This window comes from Bos indicus x Bos taurus, chromosome 2 (genome assembly GCF_003369695.1).
Source record: "Bos indicus x Bos taurus breed Angus x Brahman F1 hybrid chromosome 2, Bos_hybrid_MaternalHap_v2.0, whole genome shotgun sequence".
In the NCBI taxonomy this organism is placed as follows: Eukaryota; Metazoa; Chordata; class Mammalia; order Artiodactyla; family Bovidae; genus Bos; species Bos indicus x Bos taurus.
In genome coordinates, this window is record NC_040077.1 from 108,068,330 (window position 1) to 108,089,458 (window position 21,129).

Below are 21,129 nucleotides of genomic sequence, written 5' to 3' on the forward strand. Positions count from 1 at the left end.
ATCAGAGAAGATCCCCTCAATCTCATACTTCCCCAGACAGGGCAAGTCCTCTTCCCACAAATGTCTGAACCCCGCCTCACCTTGTATTTCTGCAAATTCTCAGACCTTTCATCTTTGCTCTGGGGTCCCATGTCCAAGAAGGCTTCCCTTGGGCTGCACAGACCAGGCCACAAAAGTTAGCATCTTTTTTGATCCCCTGCCCAAGAATTCCCTTGTATGACCACATTCAGTTCTGAAACTTTCTCAGGGAAGACAGAAGAATGGTTTGTAACAAATCCCTCTTAAAAGCCAAAAACAAACAAAACAAAAAACAACCCTTAAAAAACATCAATTAGATGTATCTCTTCCCTAAACTCCCTCAGCTTTTCTACTGCTTGCTGGGGGTGGGATGGAGGTGGGGTTAAGGGTTGGGGGGTGGGTATGTTTTCTCTTAGGACCTTCCACCAGATTCTGTTAGTCTTGATTGTCCCAGATTTCTCACTCAAACAGGTTGTTTTTCTTTTGTTGCTTTAAAGTAACAATTCTCAAAGAGTGGTCTCAGAAACACCCTGGTCCCTAAGATCCCTTTATGGGGTCTGTGAGGTCAGACCATAATAATGCTAAGTGACTACTTGCTTTTTTCACTCCCTTTCTCCCTCTCTCAAGTGTACATTGGAGTATCCCAGGAGTTACATGATGTGAGGTGACATTCTATAATGAAATGTGTCAACATTCATTTGAACTAATATTTTCCAAGTGACCAACACATGATGTTACAAAATCATGCCTAAATGAAAGACCCATTCAAAGTGCAAGAGACTTCAAGAAGTAAGTTTATTTATATAGTTTTAGGTTCTTCATTGCAACAGGCCTCTAAAAAACCACCACTTATAGAACTTTGGTGCTGCATCAAAGAAGATTATCTACAATTATATGAAAAGGCTTCCCTCTATTTTCCAACCACACATCTCTCTGAGGCTGGATTTTCTTCATATACTTTAGTGAAAGCTATATAAAACAATTGATCAAAAGCAGGAGAAGATATGAAAATCCAGCAGATTCTACTAAGGCAGATAGATAATAAAGAGCTTTGTTAAGTATAAAACAATGTCAATTTCTCACTAAATTATATTTGGAAAATATAGTTATTTTTCATAAAAATGTTTTACAAACATATACTGGATTTATTATTTTTAAATGTTAGTTTACAAATACTTCAGTGTTTTCAGTTTTAATTTCTACTATGGCAAATGTTGACAGATACAATCTGTGTAAACAGAGGCTCTTTGGGTTCTTAACAATTTTTAAGAGTATAAAGGTGTCCTAGGACTCAAACTTTTGAGTACTGTCGTTTTAGAGCAACTCATGTCTTTGATTCCTGCCTCAAATCTGCTGTACAAATACATGAAGTTACCTAGGCATTAACCAGTTTTCAGGTACTTTAAATATTTTACGTGAAGCTTACTTATGGTTTACCTTGGGAGGTAGGTATAATTATTATTCACATTTATACTCAAGGAAACTGAGTTTTGAAGAGGATTAGAAACTTGCCCAGCATCACACAACTAAAAAGTGGTAAAGGAAAAAAATTAAATTTAGGTAGGTCTCCATCTTATTTTACAGCCTAACTCAGCTGAAAAAAACAAATTCCTTTTCACGAACGGACCCCACTTTGCTTAGAGAGCAGTGGATGTTACATGTTCATTTGACAAATATTGCTGTTTTGGTTATGCTCTTTTCTGTGCTCACTTGGTAGATGTCTGGGAGCTGAAATTGACCCCACCCACCTTGAGCTGTCATTTGGGAAATGAAGACCTCAAGTGCACTTTAGTCCTCAATCCACAGCAGGGATTGCCTGTCTTCCCCATTGCCTGGCAGCCCAAGTGGGCTCCTAATGGGTTACCTCTCACAGTCCAGAAACTCAAGCAGGAGTTTCTGCCTCTCTCTCTGCGCCTTTACAGACCCCGCAGTCATGCCCACATGGGCACCTGGACCAGGAGTTCCTGGTGTCACTTGATGATCAGTGATCTCATCACAACTATTTTCGGTTGCAAAAATAAAGTCTGAGATGCTGTCACTGGGGGTCTCAGTGTGAAGGCAATCAGATTTCAAGACACACTGTCTGGAAAATTGTCTCTTAATGTGAATATTCTAAATATTTATTTAAGCTTCCTCCTGCCTCTGGGGCTTTCCAAGTGGCTCAGTGGGAAAAGAACCCACCTGCAATGCAGGAGATGCAAGAGATGTGGGTTTGATTCCTCAGTTGGGAAGATCCCCTGGAGGAGGGCATGGCAACCCACTCAAGTATTTTTGCCTGGAAAATCCCAAGGACAGAGGTACCTGGTGGGTACAGTCCATAGGGTCTCAAAGAGTCAGCCAGTACTGAAGTGACTGGACACACCAGCCTCCACTGCCCTTTCAAAAGCAAGAAAATTGTTCAAAAATCCAGACTTCTACACATAGTATTCCTAAAGTATACTGTGGGCAATGAGTGTAAACGTCTCTGCCCCAGCAACTCTTTGCAGAAACTTCTGTGTGACTGAGATGGCATTTCATATTCGAAATGGAGAGTTATGGCATTTAACTAATTTGCCCAAAGGCACACAGTTAGTAAATGGCTTTGGAATCAGAACATGGTTTAAACCTCAACTCTGATAGTAAATATTTGTGCTATTTCATCACATCTTTTAAAGTCTCTAAGCCTTGATTTCTCTATCTGTAATATGAGGGGAGGGTACTGTGATGATTAAATAAGGAATTCCAAGTTCTGAGCAGAGCATTTGGCATGTATTCAGTAAATTCAGCTATGATGGTTATTATCATACTGTTACTTTGATTGTTGTTTTACAACTCTTATCTGTTTTCACAACCATTCCTTCACTTTCTGTTATCAGTAGCTGTGTGTGTCCAGCCAATGCTGAAGACAATTCTTGGTATTTGGGCTATTGGATACGAGTTTGAATGAATGAATAAATGACAAATGAAAAAAAAATGATGAAGTCTTGACACAGGAGACTTCTATTGATTAGTGAATTTCTAAATTGAAATGCTAGGAAAGCTCTTTGGAAAAAAATCAGAGTTTCAGAAGTGACTACTGAGAGTAAACAGTGATGGACTGGGTTGAAGAAAGTCCCTGGGCAGGAGGGCAGCCAGAAAGCAGAGTCTCTAAATAACCCACGTGGGCCTCTGTACACAAGTGACTGAAGTGTGGCAAGTTCTTGCTGGAGGTCTATCAAAATGGTTCTATATGTAGGTGATTTGTAAACTAGGTGAAGCACAGAGAATTGGTAAGTTTCTTCCACGTTCCAAAACTTATCATTTACTAATGAGTCCTTTGGATTAAGTAGTATTCATGGTATTATGACTGCAGTTTAAAAAAGAGAAAGAGGGGCCCACACATGCCTATTTAACCACATTGAGAGGGTGTGTATATATGTAATGCATGCGTGCGTACTCAGTTGTGTCTGACTCTGCAGCCCCGTGATCTGTAGCCTACCAGGCTCCTCTGTCCATGGGATTTCCCAGGCAAGAATACTGGAGTGGATTGCCATTTCCTTCTCCAGGGGAATCTTTCCACCCCAGGGGTCAAACCCAGGTCTCTTGCATCTCCTGCAATGGCAGGCAGATTTTTTACCACTAGTGCCATCTGGTAAGCCCGTGTATGTACATGGGATGGCCCTATTCCATGAGTTCACTCAGGAACCCAGGTTAATGATGTTTATCAAATCACCCTGGGGATTGTCTCCTGTGTAGTCAGCTGAATGAGGAAAAGTTTGTAGACAATGCTGACTGGGAGGTGTTCATGGGCCAGACTTCAGGTATCACTTGTGACTTCGGTCTCTATTTCATTGGCCAGAACTACCCACACCTGACCAGGGTGTGTCTGAAAGTCTGGGGAATTGAATGACTGTCTGGCCAACCACTTTTCAATTACCACTGTGCAACAAGGAAGAGGAACAAACTTTTGGTGAACTGTGGACTGTCTTTGCCATACCTTGTAAGGAGCTAATATCTCTGGGAAGGGTGGTTTAGTGTAGATAAAACTGTCCCTACCAGATTAATGTCCCCACCTCAGACAGAAGGTTTTACCCCAGAAAAGTTACAGAGTTATAAAGCTGAGTGGTGCAGGCTGTGGGAAATATACTGGCCCTAGAGTCCTAGACTCTGGGTGTGAGAAGTGGGACTTTAGGAGAGGATGGGAGAAGTGGAAGACAGAGACAGAATAGCTATGAAGTCACAGATTTGTTGAAGCTAAAACATGGCTGCCCTGCAGAGAAGTAACTTGGTGCTTGCGGGCGGCCTTTGCAGTAAAGCACTTATATAAGCCATCTGGGGGCTCCACTCAGGTGCCCTGAGCTGCGCGCAGAGAATAAGGACCTACCTACCCCCTCACGGCTTTTCCTCCTCCAAGAAGGCGAGTCAGGCTCATTATGTCTCTAGGTGGATTTTATAGTTCTGGATTTGAGCCTAAAAGTTGCATGTGGTTTTCAAATACTTATTTTATCACACTCCACGATTACTTCCATTATGTGTGGCTAACATTTGAGTCTTTTCAGATTTAGGAGGGATATAAAAGGTTTAAATAAGTCCAATATCAGATGTGTCTGGGATTCCATTTCTTGCATGCACACTGTAAATAAACGCTGATGAAAAATATTTTAGTTCCAAATTCTGCCACCCCAAATCCTACAAATATGCACATTAAAGCCCCATAATCCCATAAAAGCCTTTTTACTTGTAAATAACACTATCTTGTTTTCCATCTCAAATTTCTTCTCCTGTAATTACACAATATTTGGTTTCCCCTTTTTAGGCAATTCAAATTAAAACTTATTTCATTTCGTAATTACAAACATTCATTTTGAGTAAAGAGTAATCTGACGGGAATTTGGTTCCAGTGATATTGTAACCCAGACTTGCAATAGGAAAGCAATCCATCTCCTGACTAATGTCTTGGAATCTTTTAAAATTCTACTCCAGCTAAACATTTGCATTTGGAAAGTTTTATCCTCTTCCCTGAAATAATAATGCTTTATTAAGAGCACTGTGTAATTTTATTTATTTTTTTAATAATGATTTAAATCAAAGACCTCAAGATATACAGAATCTAAAGGTTGAGCCATTTCACCCTCTTACTTTGGGGTGATTTTATAACTCCCTTGAGTTCTGGAGTAGAACGTGGCTTGGAAAATGTTCATTATTAAGTTCATTTTCAACCATTTCCTGAAAAAGGAGAAAGAAAATATTCTTTGTCTGGGTATCATGAGAGGTGGTAATTTTGAAATATTAGATAAAGTATATGTTATTACTATTTTCAGTATAGATAGAGGGAAAAAAAAAAGAGCTGACTGCACTTTAGAAATGGATAGTTATTACCTAGGGAAACACAGTGTTTATTAACTAAAAAACACATTGAGAAAAAGCCAAATACAGTACTTGCATAATCATTGTTTATGCATTGCAGTGTAAAAACCAGTCCAAAACTGAGTGGTTTACAACAGTGATTTATCATGCTCTCTCTCCATTCTAGGGGTTGATGGGCTCAGCCGGGTAATTTTTGTTGTTGTTGAGGTCCTCTAGGTGGTTGCAGGCAGACGGATACCGAGGCTGGGGCATCCAAAGGCTTCATAGCCCACGTGTTTGGCTCTGAGCTGGAACACCTGAGGGCTGGTTGCATGTCTCTCTCTCCAGCAGCTTCAGCATGTGGCCAGCTCTGCTTCCACAGTGTGATGGTCTCTGGGTAGTCCCATTTTTTACTTGGCAGCTTACTTCCCCCACAGCGAGTGCTCCAACAGACCAAAGCAGAGTTTGCAAGGCTTTTTTCTAATTTGGCTTTCAAAGACCTTCAGGGTCCAATCTGCCTCGTTTTGTGGGTTGTGAGTGAGTCCCAGGAGGACCAAGTTCAACAGGAGGTGATTACCTAAGGTTGTGAATAGAAGAAGATGCGGTTTATAGGGAGCCATCTTTGTGGACTGCCTACCACCATCACCAAGATGTTGATGAGGTTGCCTGCTCAGCTGTTTTAATGGGTGAAAGTGATGAGTGTTTGTATCCTGCAGGGATGTGAGCTGGTAAGAGCTGGGAGGGAAGAGACCAGATGGAGGCTCTATATTAGAAATATGTCACACTGCTTGAATGTTGTGTGTGTGGTGTGTGTGTGTGTGTCTGTGTGTCTATGTATCTATGTGTGTTTGGGTGGTATTTCGAATTATTCTGATTACCCCTGCACTTTGATTTAGGCTAGGGTAAGGATGAGAGAGATATTTAGTGCCCATTCTGTGCCAGTTCTGTTCTACACGATTTTAGCATTCAATATCATTGTTATGAAGTTAGTAACGTAAAGGTCATGTTCAAATCCTTGGTGGCCTTGTCACTTACAGGCCATGGAACTTGGAAGAGGGTAAGTTACTTCCATGGGCTTTGGTTTTCTCCTGTGTGATATGTTTGAGGGGCTTTTGCTCTTGGAGGGAACAACTCCGTTCTTGTTATGCTTTTTTAGTGTTCAATTTGTTAATCTTATGAATTTATTAATCAATGAGTATTTAAAAATATATAAAAGCTTAAACATTTCTCTCTTTTATGTACTATTTGTACAACGAATACATAAAAAATTCATGAATTTAACAAGTGGCATTTTTGAAAACATGTAAACAATGATTACTGATTAAATCTAAAATTTCTAAATATTTAATTAAAATTAAAAGTCTAATTTATCATATTCTTGTAAATGTTTTAAACACTTAGAAGACATACAACACTCATACAATATTAATATATCTGCAGTACTTATCAGGACCCTCACATAAAAACATGGTATAAAAATGGTAATATACCGTTTGTTTCTTTGTTATCTCCAGTCTTATTCTGTTTATTTTTTTCCATGATAGAGTGACGTGGTGCGTTTACTTATCTGGAGATTCAGAATGGCTTTTCCTGACCTAGTGAGGTCATAGATAGAGGGCTGTGGATAGAAGGTCGCATATAGAGGTTGGCTTTTTTTACTCCCCTGCTCCCTCCCCTCCATCAGATCTCCTAATTTCCTACCCTTGCTTTATTTTTTTGCATAGCACTTTTCATCAACTGTTATGCCTGCTGTACTTATTTGTTTATATGCTTTTTTAGGTATTTGTTTGTCCTATATCCACAAAGATATTTTTTGCCTGTTTCATTCAATGCTGTAATCTCATTGTCCAAAAAAGCACCAGGCACATAGCAGTTGCTCACAAAGATTTCTTAAATGAACAGATGATGGGGCTTCTAGATCAGGATATCAGATAGCTCATGAGATGTGAGTGTCTCTTCCACAGAGATTTGGATTGGCTACTCCATTGGGCAGGCTATGATCTAAATCAGGCACCATCCTTTTTATGGTGAACTGTTCCAATTAGGGGTTTTGACTAGGGTGATAATTTCTATTCTTTGTGATCAAGCCTTTCTCCTGAATCACATGAATTTCTTTTTTAATTAAGGAATCTGGTGAGTACATTCTAGAGTTGCTTGCTCTGAACTGGGACTTAGTTCATGTCAGTCATTTCAGTTCAGGCACTCAGCCATGTCTGACTCTTTGCAACCCCATGAACCACAGCACACCAGGCCTCTCTGTCCATCACCAACTCCTGGGGTCCACCCAGACCCATCTCCATTGAGTCAGTGATACCATCCAACCATCACATCCTCTGTCGTCCCCTTCTCCTCCTGCCCTCAATCTTTCCCAACATCAGGATCTTTTCAAATGAATCAACTCTTCACATCAGGTAGCCAAAGAATTGGAGTTTCAGCTTCAACATCAGTCCTTCCAATGAATATTCAGGACTGATTTCCTTTAGGATGGACTGGTTGGATCTCATTGCAGCCCAAGGAACTCTCAAGAGTCTTCTCCAACACCACAGTTCAAAAGCATCAATTCTTCAGTGCTCAGCTTTCTTTATAGTCCAACTCTCACATCCATACATGACCACTAGAAAAACCATAGTCTTGACTAGATGGACCTTTGTTGACAAAGTAATGTCTCTGCTTTTTAATATGCTGCCTAGGTTGGTCATAACTTTTCTTCCAAGGAGTAAGTGTCTTTTAATTTCATGGCTGCAGTCACCATCTGTAGTGATTTTGGAGGCCCCAAAAATAAAGTCTGCCACTGTTTCCACTGTTTCTTTGGAGGCCCCAAAAATAAAGTCTGCCACTGTTTCCACTGTTTCCTCATCTATTTCCCATGAAGCAATGGGACCAGATGCCGTGATCTTAGTTTTCTGAATATTGAGCTTTAAGCCAACTTTTTCACTCTCCTCTTTCACTTTAATCAAGAGATTCTTTAGTTCTTTATCACTTTCTGCCATAAGGGTGGTGTCACCTGCATATCTTAGGTTATTGATATTTCTCCTGTCAATCTTGATTCAAGCTTGTGCTTCTTCCAGCCCAGCGTTTCTCATGATGTACTCTGCATATAAGTTAAATAAGCAGGGTGACAATATATAGCCTTAACATACTCCTTTTCCTATTTGGAACCAGCCTGTTGTTCCATGTCCAGTTCTACCTGTTGCTTCCTGACCTGCATACAGGTTTCTCAAAGAGCAGGTCAGGTGGTCTGGTATTCCCATCACTTTCAGAATTTTCCACAGTTTATTGTGATCCACACAGTCAAAGGCTTTGGCATAGTCAATAAAGCAGAAAGAGATGTTTTTCTGGAAGTCTCTTGCTTTTTCCATGATCCAGCAAATGTTGGCAATTTGATCTCTGGTTCCTCTGCCATTTCTGAAACCAGCTTGAATATCTGGAATTTCATGGTTCACGTATTGCTGAAGCTTGGCTTGGAGAATTTTGAGCATTACTTTACTAGTGGGTGAGATGAGTGCAATTGTGCAACAGTTTGAGCATTCTTTGGCATTGCCTTTCTTTGGGATTGGAAAGAAAACTGACCTTTTCCAGTCCTGTGGCCACTGCTGAGTTTTCCAAATGTGCTGGCATATTGAGTGCAGCATTTTCACAACATCATCTTTCAGGATATGAAATAGCTCCACTGGAATTCCATCACCTCCACTAGCTTTGTTTGTAGTGATGCTTTCTAAGGCCCACTTGACTTCACATTCCAGGATGTCTGGCTCTAGGTGAGTGATCACACCATCGTGATTATCTGGGTCATGAAGATCTTTTTTGTACAGGTCTTCTGTGTATTCTTGACACCTCTTCTTAATACCTTCTGCTTCTGTTAGGTCCATATCATTTCTATTCTTTATTGAGCCCATCTTTGCATAAAATGTTCCCTTGGTAGCTCTCATTTTCTTGAAGAGATCACTAATCTTTCCCATTCTATTGTTTTCCTCTATTTCTTTGCATTGATCACTGAAGAAGGCTTTCTTATCTCTCCTTGCTAGTCTTTGGAACTCTGCATTCAAATGGGTGTATCTTTCCTTTTCTCCTTTGCTTTTCACTTCTCTTCTTTTCACAGCTATTTGTAAAGCCTCTGCAGACAGCCATTTTGCTTTTTTGCATTTCTTTTTCTTGGGGATAGTCCTGTCTCCTGTACAATGTCATGAACCTCTGCCCATAGTTTATCAGGCAATCTGTCTATCAGATCTAGTCCCTTAACTCAATTTCTCACTACCACTGCACAGTCATAAGGGATTTGATTTAGGTCATACCTGAATGGTCTAGTGGTTTTCCCCTTTTTCTTCATTTTAAGTCTGAATTTGGCAATAAGCTGAGTCACAGTCAGCTTCTGGTCTTGTTTTTGCTGGCTGTATAGAGCTTCTCCATCTTTGGCTGCAAAGAATATAGTCAATCTGGTTTTGGTGTTGACCATCTGGTGATGTCCATGTGTAGAGTCTTCTCTTGTGTTGTTGGAAGAGGGTGTTTGCTATGACCAGTGCGTTCTCTTGGCAAAACGTTATTAGCCTTTGCCCTGTTTCATTCTGTACTCCAAGGCCAAATTTGCCTGTTACTCCAGGGCTGTGACAGCGCAGGAGTGCGGAGACTGAGATGGCACAGGAGAGGCCGAGAAGAGCTACCCCACATCCAAGGTCAGGGGTGGCAGCCGACAGGAGCTACCCCATGTCCAAGGTAAGGATCAGTGGCTGCACTTTGCTGGAACAGCTGTGGAGACACCCCATGTCCAAAGTAAGAGAAACCCAAGTAAGATGGTAGGCGCTGAGAAAGGGCATCAGAGGGCAGACAGACTGAAACCACAATCACAGACAACTAGCCAATCTGATCACACAGACCACAGCCTTGTCTAACTCAATGAAACTAACCCATGCCATGTGGGGCCACCCAAGACAGATGGGTCATCATGGAGAGGTCTGACAGAATGTGGTCCACTGGAGAAGGGAATGGCAAACCACTTTAGTATTCTTGCCTTGAGAACCCCATGAACACTATGAAAAGGCAAAAAGATAGGACACTGAAAGATGAACTCCCCAGGTTGATAGGTGCCTGATATGCTACTGGAGATCAGTGGAGAAATAACTCCAGAAAGAATGAAGGGATGGAGCCAAAGCAAATACAACACCGAGTTGTGGATGGGACTGGTGATAGATGCAAGGTTCAATGCTTGAAGAGCAATATTGTATAGGAACCTGGAATGTTAGGTCCATGAATCAAAGCAAACTGAAAGTGGTCAAACAGGAAATGGCAAGAGTGAACACTGACATTCTAGGAATCAGCAAACTAAGATGGACTGGAATTTAACTCAGATGACCATTATATCCACTACTGTGGGCAGGAATCCCTTAGAAGAAATGGAGTAGCCATCATAGTCAACAAAAGAGTCCAAAATGCAGTACTTGGATACAATCTCAAAGACGACAGAATAATCTCTGTTCGTTTCCACGGCAAACCACTCAATACCATGGTAATCCAAGTTTATGCCCCAACCAGTAATGCTGAAGAAGCTGAAGTTGAACGGTTCTATGAAGACCTACAAGATCTTTTAGAACTAACACCCAAAAAAGATGTATTTTTCATTATAGGGGTGTTTATGTCAGTCATATCTAAACCTTTTGGTCAGTTTGGTGCCCTGAAATGTCAAATTTCTTTCTCATGACCATAAGAGCTATAATATTAAAACCTGCATCACAGGGTTGAAAGAATTAAAGGGATAATCCACATAAGGTGAACAGAATCATGCCTGGTATATATTAAATTCTCAATAGTATTATTTTTATTAATGCAGCTATTTTTAGTTATTACCCTTGCTGAAAGGAAAGTCATTTGTTTTCTTTATGGGTGTTTATGAGGAATTCCTTCATCCCAGTTTGAATGACAGGATATATGCATCATATATTTGCACTTATAGAACCAAACCCTGTTTCTCTCACAACAGGTGCTAAGGAAATATAAGAAAACGAGAAATGAATAAATTCTAGAGCAACAAATAGTTGTCTGTTCCTAGTTTTCCATTACTCTTTGCACAGATCCTTGACCTACAAGTTGTAGGAGCACAAATGCAGAGGGGACTAATATTTGTTGAGCACGTAGTATGTGCTATGAATTTTGCTCAGTGATATACAACTGTTATTTATTCCAACCAGCAGTCAGCTGAGATCTGAGGGTTTTTTGAAGAAGATATCAGTTTTTTACATACATTTTATAAATATGGAAACTGAGGCTTAGAAAGGTTAAAGCCACATAGCTGGCAAGTATCAGAACAAGAATTAGAACTTACATATAATGGACTCCAAACTGCTTTTTACCCCGTTATACCTTTTCTTAAAGGAGAGGACAAGAGGAGCATGGTAACAGCTACTTATTTTTCTTATTATTTTGTCAGATGAATTATCTTTTCAATCTCATTCTATAAGAGTTTATTACTGAGCCTCTACTCAATTCTTATTGGGTAAATGTTCCAAATGAAAACTTGTATCCAATATGGCCAGATACCTAATGGCAATCAAATACATGGATGCTGATGACATTTATTTTTGGAGTTGACATTAAAATTATTTAAATATAATAATGATCTCTTATGCTAACATATAATTTTGCTAGCATTTCAAGAAGATAAAGTCCTAGAAATGGAAGTCATAAGTATACATTTTAAAATTAAATGGATATTGTAAAATTACCCTGAAAAATGATTTGAATAATGTACATCTCAAAATGTTTTTGCTTATATAGATGTCCCCAGCTTTGAACATTTTTGTTAGTAGTTTTGGCAAATACTGCTTTAATGTGCATTAGTTTGTTAGTGAGGTTGTGTCCTATTTTTAGTTATTAGTTGTATAATTTCATTTGTCCGATGAATTCTTTGCCCATTTTTATATTGATTTTTTTTAAATTAATTATTTGTACGAGATTTTTTTTGTATAGACGTATTAACCCTGATCATTATATGTTACAAATATTTTTTGCATATTGTGTCATTTGTCTTTCAACTTTGACCACAGAATCCATTTTCCTAGGAAGATTATTTTGTAAATGTCACCTCAAGAGAGAATGAAATCTGTTATGGATGTTCATTGGATAATAACAGTATTAAATAAATATGTTTAATGTGTACCGTAATAGTCACAGAACTAAATTATCTTCTGGACCAAATACCTAATTCAGTGTATAGGAGAACTCACCCTAGAAGACATAATAATCTAATTTTTCATCTACCCCAAGTATGGCACTATATTATAAACAGAAAAATTATTTTTAGAGAAATACATCTCAAAATAGAATGAAGACAGAACCATTTTAGATGGTAATAACAAAATATGCTTAGCTTCTAGGGTTAACGTGTAAGGGGGGAATAGAGTACAAAGGAAACTCCTCCCTTAGTGGCTAAGAAAAGCCCCATTCCAAGAAAATCTTTCCTGCTGCCAAACAAAACCGCAGGACAATCTCCTTTTGCACAGGCATGAGTCCTTCCACCATTGTCTGTCCTTTGTCATTGTTGATCCAGAGGGGATAATTATGAAGCAGTTTGAGGTGGCAGCAGTGATAACAGGAAAAGTCTTGACTCTACCACTGATTATCTAAAACACTTGAACAGTTTACTGAACTCCTTGGCCTCAGTCTCCATCCCCTGTAAAATGGGAATAAGAATAGCTACATACAGGGTGATTGTGAAGATTAACATGAGGTAAAATGGATAAAACGGTTTTAAAACTCATGAAAAGTGAAAGTGAATTCGCTCAGTCGTGTCTGACCCTCTGCGACCCCCTGGATTGTAGCCCACCAGGCTCCTCCGTCCATGGGATTCTCTAGGCAAGAATACTGGAGTAGGTTGCCATTTCCTTCTCCAATGCTATAAATCATGTTATTTGATCTGATAATTCATTTTAACATAATTTTTCAATAGTGAATACATTAATCAATTCAGGTAACTTTTACTGAGGAAATTAGGTATGGGAAGAAAAGAAGACATGAGTTCTGATTTAATCAACCTTCAAATCTAATAATTACATTTCGCATTTATATAACAGCTTAGAGTTTACCAAGTGCTTTTGTTCACTGTATTGTTTATCCACCCATTCATTCAGTCATGGACCTGGAGGACGGAGTCCTTGAACTCATGGTTAGAGAAAAAGCAAATACACAGAAGAGTGAATGAAATGTGTCCAAGGTCTAATATCAATACTTGCTATGGAGGAATTGCGCATAGGACAGGATGGAGAATGACAGATATGGTGTGGGCACAACATATATCTTAGGAGAGTAGTTGTCTTAAGAGGGTGGTTGGAGAATGCCTCACTGAGGCAGTTGTAGGCAAGGTATGTTAAAGTCCCAGAGCAAGAAAGAGTTTAGCACATTGGTAATGAATCTGCCTGCAATACAGGAGATCCAGGTTAAATCCCTGAGTCAGGAAGATCCCCTGGAGAAGGAAATGGCAACCCCACTCCAGTATTCTTTCCTGGAGAATGTTATAGACAGAGGAGCCTAGCAGGCTACAGTCCATGGGGTTACAAAAGAGTCAGACAAGACTTAGAGACTAAGCAACTGAACAAGAGCCCAACAAGTTGGGAGAGGTGTTCCTGGGGCAGAAAGTGCCTTGAGCTCAGGATGGAGAGACAGCATGTTGTTGGATCCTGGAGAGCTCTCTAGGTCACACTAAGGAATTTGCACTTTTTTCTAAGTGCAGTGCAAAAGCATTGGAGGCTTTTAAACCAGGTAATTTTCAAATGTTGAGAAGATCATTTTACTGAGAATGGGTGGGAGCAAGTGAAAATAGAGGTGGGGAAACCACTAAGGAGGTTGTTGGATTAATCAGGGGAGAAAGAATCTTTACTTAATTAAGACCAATGGGGTTTGTTAGACCAGAGCAGACACTAAACTCTTCACCCACCTAACTTCATGTTGTCCATCAGCAGAGCTCAGAGGAGGAGATGTGGTTTCACCCAGTTCTAGGACAGCAGTGTTTGTTTCAGTAGCTTTGAGAGGGGAGTGGAAACGATCATGGCAAGCAATTGTACTGCAGATTTATTTCAGCTGAACTGCCTTAGATTTATCCATATTGAACATCTACAGTTTTGGATTCTGTATTAATTTGCTAGAGATATCATAGCCAAGTACCATAGAATGGTGGCTTGACAAGAGAAATTCATTTTCTTACAACTCTGGAAGCTAGAAGTCTGAGATCAAAATGCCCACGGGTAGCTTTCATCTGGAGGTCTCTTCCCTGGGCTTGTAGATGGCCACCTTCTCTTTCTTCACATGGTCCTCCCTCTACTTCTGCCTATGTCCTAATCGCCTCTTCTTATAAGGATTCCAGTCATATGGGATTATGTCCACCCTAATGGCCTTATTTTTATTTATTTACTTTTTTAAAGGTCCTATCTCCAAGAACAGTCACATTCTCAGGTGCTGGGGGTTGGGACTTCAACATATAAATTTTGAAATGGGCATAATTGAGCCCATAACAGATTCGAAGATGAAATCTGTATTTGGGGAATCAGGCGTGGTAATGAAAATCAGGATCTAGTTAACTTATTTCTGGCGTGTGCTGAAATAGTTGCATTTCTCCTAAGTCTTAAAGAAAAAGACGTGGTTTCCTTTTATAATTAGTGCCAGGCACTGTGATGACTTAAATACCTCCTCAGAGGATTGTTCAGCACATTCACTAAGACTTTCTTAGACCACCGGGTTACCTCTTGTTAATATTCATGTGATATGTGCTCTTTCTTTAAGGATAATGTTTTAACTTCTCTTCTCCTAGGTAGATTTTGAGGAAAAATGCAATGAAAACATACATGAGCAATTGTTGATACTCAGCATTTGGCAATTATGTGCTTTCTCCACTCTCTCTGTGATACCTAATTGTGAGTCAATTTCTGTGCACATTTGTAGCTGTGCTGGTTAGAGGCACCACATCCTTGACTGAAGCGTCCAGGGACCAAGCTGCGAGTTGCTTGAAAGGGATTAGCACTGCTGTCCCTGGACACAGCTTAAGCTCATGAAAAGATGGAGTCATGAGGAAAAGGTGGTCAACGTGAGAAGGTTGGTGAAGGATAGGGAAAGTTTAGCACTCTTCCGGTGGAAACTCTCTGACCCATGGGTATGTGCTCACTCACATGTAGCTGTTTGAGCTTTCCTTACTCTTGCTTGGGGGAGAGATTTATTGTTATATGGAGTTCAGTTGATATTTTGATATTAAAGTGCCTCATGCAAATTTTGCATGAGTTTATTACAAAGCTTTGAGATGGACAAGGTATATGAACATTTTCCATTCTGTGCGTAATACTGAATCCTAACCTGTGAAAAAGCTCTCTTTCTCCCATGTGAATTACCATGATCAGAACCAGGAATGACTATTGGCAGCTTCAGGAATCAAATTCTGAATCCAGAGGGTTTTTTTTGGGTCTTGCTGTTGGACCAAGACCTGTGGTGGTGGGAGTATGCACAGATGAAATGGTCTGACGTTTTCATCAGAGAATTTCATCTGGTTACTTATGAAGTCCCTTGGGTCTTTGGCTTCCACTGCCCTAGGCTAAGCAGAAAGAAAACTGGCTTTAGACTCAGACGTGGGCTGTATCACTGTTAACTGTGTGACCTCTTTGAGCCTCAGTTTTCATACTTGAAAATAGTAACTCTTAGATGGCTTGGATCATAGAAGAGCTTAATAAATAGTTGTGGGCTGAAGTACTGTTTTCTTTCCTACCTTAGATCAACCTGCTTCTATTCCTTTATCCTCTTGTCTTCATAAAATGCATTTCTTAGAGGTAGATTCTGATAGTTTAATATACCTGCTTCCCTGGTAGCTCAGCTGGTAAAGAATCCACCTGCATTGCAGGAGACCCCAATTCGATTCCTGGGTCAGGATGATCCTCTGGAGAAGGGATAGGCTACCCACTCCTGTATTCTTGGGCTTCCCTGGTGGCTCAGCTGGTAAAGAATCTGCCTGCAATGTGGGAGACCTGGGTTCAATCCCTAGGTTGGGAAGATCCCCTGGAGAAGGGAAAGGCTACCCACTCCAGTATTCTGGCCTGGAGAATTCTATGGACTAGTCCATGGGGTTGCAAAGGGTTGGACATGACTGAGCGACTTTCACTTTCACTTTTTTCAAACTTAGGATACTGTTACCTGTCTTGGGGCAATCTTTAAACTTTGTCTCTAACCACAGAGAATTCTATGACCTCTTAAAGGGATTCTAAGTATTAAGTTTCAGAAGTAGGTGGAAGGCTTCCCTGGTGGCTCATCTGGTAAAGAACCCACCTATGAACGCAGCAGACATGAGAGACATGGGTTTGATCCCTGGGTCAGGACAATCCCCCGGAGAAGGAAATGGAAAACTGCTCCAATATTCTTACTTGGAAAATTCCATAGACAGAGGAGCCTGGTGGGCTATGGTCCACGGAATCAAAAAGAGTCAGACACAACTGAACATGCACACACACACAGGTGGAAGGCATTAGTAATACCATCCTAGGTTTGCCTCATGGGTAATCACACAGCTCTGCTGGAACATGGTGATGGTTTGGACTGCTGCAATCACTGGCATCATTATAGTTATCATCATCATCATCACCATCATCTCCTCTTCCTCTTCTTTGTTCTTGATCACGATCATCATTTACAATCACAAGTGTCCAAGTGGTTATTCTGTTGGGTCATTTGGAACAAGTGAATAGTGACAAGGGTAACTGCTTTTATAACCTTCAAACCATTGAGTTTAACACTTAACAGATTGTCCTTGGCACATTCCATACCATATCTATCAATCTTCCTGTCTCTATTGTCTACACTGTCACTTAACCTTCAGAAATACCTCGGTTATTGTATTCAGACAAAAGCTCTATTCAGATGCTGGTTCTGTTACTATAAGCTGTGTGAACTTGGACAAATTCCTAAACTTCTCTGAGCCTCAGTTTTCTCATCTGTAAAATAAAAATATTAAATGAATGACAACATTGCAGAAGTATTGGATTAAATAAAAAGAATATATTTAGAGCTCTTTGTACAGATCTGAGCATATATAGGTGCTCAAATAATGGTAGCTATTATTATTGTTGCTATTAATATTGATGTTAACATAAAGTAAATAAGAGCCTGAAATGGCAACCCATGCCAGTATTCTTGCCTGAGAAATCCCATGGACAGGGGAGCCTGATGGGCTACAGTCCATGGGGTTGTAAGAGTTGGACATGACTTAGCTACTAAATCAAGATAATAACTAGCATAGAGTAATGCTCAGTAAGTGGTGGTAATGGTTGTTAGTTTTTCTTTTTCATATTTGTTGGGATAGGAACCCTTCAAAACTTGACCTATATCTTCCACTCGTCCCTGTACCTTTAAAGGAGCCCAATTTAACTCAGCCTGAGCTACTGAATAAAATTGAGCCTTTAACCCACAACTCCAATGTCAGCAGCTGCCATGGACTCATTTTCATCTTTCATTTTGCTCCTCCATATCTGCTCTGGTCTTTGTCTTCTGGATTCTGGTTTCTCAGTTTGGACTTGCTCACCCAACTCTCTGCTCATCCCTAAAAGTTGGTGGCTTACCAATCCTATAGTTTAACTTGCAGACTTTCTGAACAGGCTTACCTCGTCTTCTGCTTCCCCTGTGCCACCCCCAAGGTTTCTGATTTTCTTTGGCTTCTGTTGATGTTTGGCATTTCCAAGAGGACCTTAGAAAAAATTTACGATGGCCAGGTTTGGTCTTTAGGAATTCCTTGATCAATTGTCTTATTTACTCTCTCAAAGTGTCCATTTGATATGAAATTCCATCATGGATCCTAAAATCTGCTGCATAGATATTGCCCTTTCTTTTCTTCTCATTTACTTGGCTTATAAGAGGATGCTAAGATGAATTCATCTTTTGCCCATGGGGAGAAAACTGCCAGCAATCTCCTGTTCTGATAGTACTGGCAGTATTTTGTCCATTCTGACTCTGTCACTCTCTGGTCCCTGTTTTTATGAAGGTTGCTTTACAGGATCTGGCCTAATGGTTAGATGGATAATTAGTCCAATGGGTAGGGCACCCTGAAACACATTTGGCAGCGCTGCTCTGGGTCTGTGCCAGATCGTCTAGAGCAGAGAGACCACGATTTCTTGCCCAAACCCTGACTCCCACCGCTGGCCCATGAATCCTGCTAGTTAAAGGGGTTAGCCAGTCCTCCTTTTAATTAAAAAAGTTTGGTCATACAGTTGCTTGATGATGATGTTATTTCTTACCAGAATTCAGCAGACTTCCACAACCTATTCCTAGAACTCTTTGAAACACGCACTTTAGCCAGTTCTTATCAAAATATGCTCAGTAACTAAACAAGCAGGTTTAGTTTTCTAAATTGTGACCCTCCTCTCCAAGAGAGGCTTCCTGATAGTAATTAGTAAACTGTGGTCATGGTGTTTGTGCCTCATGGGATCTGATTTTTATTCTATTCAGAGAAGTGGACAGGTAGAAAGCTTAAAAAGGAAAAAAAAAAAAAAAAAAAACACACCACATACTTCAGTAAAAACAACCTAACATTTATTTCAGGGTCATTTCATCAGACAAAAAGGCTGCCTTTTAGCTGCTTCGATGCTTTCTGAAACCTTTCAAGCTACAAAGAGAGTGATTCTGGTTTGTGTGGCTAAAATGCGAGAGAAGATGATTGGTTTCATTAGCCAGGGAGGGGTGATAATATGCTGCTATACTTCTCCATTTATTGGGCACTTTATATTAATAACTCATGATGGCTGGAGTGTTTAGGTGTATATTTCAAGCTCAGTGTAAAATACCATGCCATTAAGAATTTAAACACATTCTAATTTAATTATGGCCAAGAGCTGGTTCCAAGTGATCCTGTGTTTTTGTTGGCTGGTTTCAACACTGCAAATTTCGAATATGGAAAGATTTATTTTCTTTTACTCTTTGTCCCTTTTATTCTGGATTGTTAAGAACCTTAATCATTTTAAAGAGTGCACATTTGGAAAATGAAGTGCAATTGAAGTTATGGAAAATTCTAGTTTTCTTCAATACTGTTTTGCTTTCCATTTTGCAATGTGCCAATTTTTTTCTTGCTTGTGATATATTGATTACTCACAAGTTCTTTTTACCTCCTTTTTTGTCCTTAAATGACTTTTCTGTTTCTCAAATAGCTACACTCTTGTCACATGCTTTTTCTATCATGCCCTAAAATGATACCATCCAAGTCAACTTGGGATAGGACAAATAGAGATAATTTCTTGAGTCCTGTTTTTTTGGGCTCTCTGGGTAGCGATTTAGCCAGGCAGCTATGAGGGAGGGTGAAGGAGTTAGCACAGGACAACTGGTAATGAATAGTATTTGGGCTCCTGGGGTAAACTAAGTCACATAAGACCCTGTCCTATAGATCCAGTATTCTTTAACATACTTGTCAAGCTAACGCCTTCTGGTGGCCTTTGATGATCAACTTAAGTAGACCTGCTGCTGCTGCTGCTGCTAAGTTGCCTCAGTCGTGTCCGACTTTGTGCGACCCCATAGATGGCAGCCCACCAGGCTCTGCTGACCCTGGGATTCTCCAGGCAAGAACACTGGAGTGGGCTGCCATTTCCTCCTCCAGTGCATGAAAGTGAAAAGTGAAAGTGAAGTCACTGAGTCGTGTCCGACTCTTTGTGACCCATGGACTATAGCCCACCAGGCTCCTCCATCCATGGGATTTTCCAGGCAAGAACTGGAGCGGGGTGCCATTGCCTTCTCCTAAGCTTATATAAAAGTATTTTAAAAAATAAGGTGGCAGCACTACTTACAATGGCTAAGACACGGAAATAATCTAAATGTCTATTGACCAAAGAAAGGATAAAGAAGAGGTGGTACACACACACACACACACACACACACAGTAGAATGTTATTCACCCATAAAAATAATGAAATCATGCCATTTGCAGCAACATAAATGGACCTAGAGATTATTATACTCAGCAAAGTAAGTTAGAAAGAGAAAGACAAATACCATCTGATGTCACTTATATGTGGAATCTAAACATGACTCAAATGAACTTATCTGTGAAACAGACTCACAGACATAGAGAACAAAATTGTGGTTGCCAGGGGGAGGTTGCTTACAGTGGGTGAGGGATGGATTGAGAGTTTTGGACTAGCAGATGCAAACTATTACATATATATAGGACGGATAAGCAAGAAGGTCCTGTTGTATGGCACAGGGAACTGTATTCAATATCTCATACTAAACTATAAGGGAAAAGAATGAAAAAAATAAGGTAGAGGAGATGAGGCTCCTCACTGGGGGATTTTCCTGGAATCTGCCTGAATCTGTTGGCGATAACTCTTCAACTTTTAGGAATGAGCTTACTAATCAGTGACCTCTGGGGAGCTGGTGGAAGATGTCTATGCTCAGTTTATAGACCCGACAACCCCTCTTATAGCTCTCACTGGATCCCCTAGAGTTTCCAGCAATAGGGACCTTGCAATCTCCAGATGTGGTAGACTGTAGACTCTGTAAGTATAAATCTGGGTCTCTGCGTCTTTAAAACTTTCAGTTCATAGGTAACAACAGGATGATAGACATCACCGCCCCGTCCCCACCCTGCCCCCAGGGTGGGGCAGTGTGTCCTAATGACTTTGTGTTATAAAATTTAATTAGGTAATTTTTTGTTGTTCAGTATGACTCTTCATGACCCCATGGACTACAGCATGCCAGGCTTCCCTGTCCCTCATCATCTCCCAGAGTTTGCCCAAGTTCATATCCATTGCATATTTAGAAAATATATTAATTTAATTTGGAAAAGGAACAAGCACACCAATCAATTTTTCT